The sequence below is a fragment of the Myotis davidii genome, unplaced genomic scaffold (genome assembly GCF_000327345.1).
Source record: "Myotis davidii unplaced genomic scaffold, ASM32734v1 scaffold274, whole genome shotgun sequence".
NCBI lineage: Eukaryota > Metazoa > Chordata > Mammalia > Chiroptera > Vespertilionidae > Myotis > Myotis davidii.
This window is the reverse complement of record NW_006285613.1, coordinates 2280799-2283774: the sequence shown is the minus strand read 5'-3', so window position 1 is coordinate 2283774 and position 2976 is coordinate 2280799.

The window sequence follows — 2976 nt, the reverse complement described above, 5'->3', positions numbered from 1 at the left end:
GCTGGGGGGGGGCGCTGCTGGGCCTGCCAGCTCCTCGGCTGGGAGGTTTTGGAGAAAAGCCTGCTCCAGCTTTAGCCCCACCGCCCCCTCCAGTCCTGCTCCCCGGCACCTCAGCACCCTGCTCTGTCCCTCTCAGCCTTTTCTGCTCCTTCCCATCCCAAAGTCCTCCCTCTCCCCTCCAATTCTTCAAAGTCCTGGGCTCCTCCTCGTACATTTATTAGGAGCCGTTATTATTATTATTATTATTAATTTTTTGGAGGCCTCTCTTGCTCTGGCCTGAGCCCTCCTTTCCATGCTGCTTCCCTCCCGGTCACTCCCGGGCCCCCCTCACTGTTCTCCTGGGGTTGCAGCTCCGCTCCCGGACCCTGTGTTTTTCTAACCTGATTTCTATCCTCATGCTGCTGGGGCACATCCTCCAGGAGCTTCCACGGGCGGGTGAGTGGGAGGCGAGCTTGCTGACTCTGAAATCCCTCTGCACACAGGGGCCTGCTTGGTTCACTCCGCATCCGGGCTCCCTCCCAGGCCCAGAGAGACCGAGCCTTCCAGAGCCAAAGCCCAGGCCCGGCCAGGCGCGTCCAGGTGTCACCGAGGAGGTCAAGCTGAGGTCACCGGCCTCCAGAGGAGCCAGCCTCCTGCGGCTGCCCGGCGCCACCCAGCTGGTCTGGCCCTGCAGGCAGCCCTGCCCTCCCAACCCGCCGCTCAAATGCCAAAGCCAGACGTCATGATTTGTAACGTCCGTGGGACCCTCTGGAAATGTCACCTAAGGATATTTTTAGAGAGAGTGGAAGGGAGAGGAGAGACAGAGATAGAGACATGGACTGGTTGCCTCCCACGCTAGCCTGGACCGGGACCAGGGATCAAGCCTGCAACTGTGGTTCGTGCTCTTTGACCAGAATCAAACCCGGGACCCTTCAGTCCACAGGCCGATGCTCTATCCACTGAGCCAAACAGGCCAGGGCGCTGGATGCTCCATTTCTGCAGAGAGAACACCAGCGCCTGCCCCCTGCAGCCCCCCACCCCCACCCCTGACCGTCCACTGTGTGCCGTAAGGACCTGAACCCCGAGCCCAGCAACCACGCGCGCCACTCGGCCGGTTACAGATGAGGAACTAGAAATTCCAAGAAGCACAAATGCTCCGCCACGGCCACGTTCAAACGAGAACATGCACGGAAGGCTCATTCGGGTGGAAAGCACCGCAGAGCCCGGGATTCTGGCTCCGCTTGAAGGACATGAAGCCGTTCCTAGGGGCCCACCTGCCGGCTGAGTCCCAGGTCCTTTCCCCGCCTGCAGACGCCGTGCCAGGCTGAGGGCTCCTTCCAGCCGGGGGCCCAGAGCTCCCGGGCTCGCTTTACGGCAAAAGGATAGAAGCTTTAGAGCAATGGTTCACCCAGGGCTGAACGTCACACTCACCGGGGAGCCTTGCCAAATCCTGTTGTCGCCTGGCCGGTGCGGCTCAGTGGTTAGTGTGGACCAGGAACCAGGAGGTCAGGGTTCGAGTCCTGGTCAGGGTGCAGGCCCAGGTTGCAGGCTCGATCCCCTGTGGGGGAGTGCAGGAGGAGACCAATCAATGATTCTCTCTCATCACTGATGTTTCTCTCTCTCTCCCCCCTCTCCCTCTCCCCCCTCTCCCTCTCCCTCTCGCTCTCCCTTCCTCTCTCTGAAACCAATAAAAATATATTTTAAAAACAAAACTCCTGTTGTCCAGGCTTCTCCGAGCCCATTAAACGGGATTTCCGGTGGTTAAAGCTCCCAGAGGCTCCCATCACAGCGGAGGTGGGAAGCCCTTGCATGAAGGGTCCCCTTAAGGGGATGGTTCTTGGCTCTGGCTGGGCATTCGGACCCCCTGTGGGCAGAGGGTCTAGCAGCTAGAACCTCCCCGAGAGAGTCCACTGACCTGGCTGACCTGCCGTGGGCGGAGCAGCCAGGTGCTTTGAGGGCCCTGCGGGCAGGTGGCGGCCGAGGCTCTGAGGCCATCCTGGCCCTCCTCCGAGGCCAGGCCGGGAGGTGGCGGCTAAGAGCCTGTGATCATGGCGCTTCGGGGTGTAAAGCGAGCTGCTGCCGGAGGAGCCGAGGGGAGTGGGCCGCCTCCTGACGGCTGGTTCTGCCTTCGCAGCTGCTGCCGGCCTTTCCTTCCAAACCATTTCCCGGCGTCTCCCCCGGTCCCCGTCAGCACAGCAGACCCTGTGAGTCCAGGGAGACGGGGCGCAGCTTTCCAGCCACTGCAGACGCTCCACTGGCAGAGCGGGAGGCGCAGGGCGGCAGGGTGCGCCCCACGTGAGCCTGCCAGGGAAGTGCGGGTGTCCTTCCGCCCGCTGTGGTCAGCCTGGAGTCTGGGGGCACGGAGAGACCGCACCCGGGACATCTCGCCCCTGGCTGTGCCACGATGGGACGATGGTGGCTGAGAGTGACGGCCCCTTTCCCTGGAGAGAGACTACGGAGCCGCGTTGTCCTCCCGGAGAGAGCTCGCTGCTTGTCCCGCGCTGACCTGCCTGCGGCCTCCGGTGCACAGAGAGCCCTCAGGAAGGGAGGTAAGAGGGAGATGTAAATCCAGCCGGTCCTGGCCCCGAGCACGGAGGCTCGCCCACAACAGCCCCGTGCGGGCTTCAGTTCCTGACCATCAGACGACACTGTCCACCTCATGACCTGTTGGGCTCGCTCTCCCTGGATTAACAACAGAAGTGCCGGGCGCCACTGAGCTGCCAGAACTCGTGGATGAAGACCCCAATTCTGGCCGCTAGGACCACCCCCCCCTGACCCCTGGTGCCCTGCCCCTCCCCCACCCTGTGCTCTGCCCCCTCCCCCACCCCGTGCCATGCCAGCTGGAGCCAGAACCAGGCTCAGCAGGAGGCAGGTGGATTCTGTGAGCGTCTTCACTCCCTCTCCGTGGGCCTCAGACTTTGGATGGTGGTGTTCCCGCCTGTCAAATGGGGTAATAACTTTCGGGGGGGACTCTGTGAGGCCCCAAAGCCAGCCCCT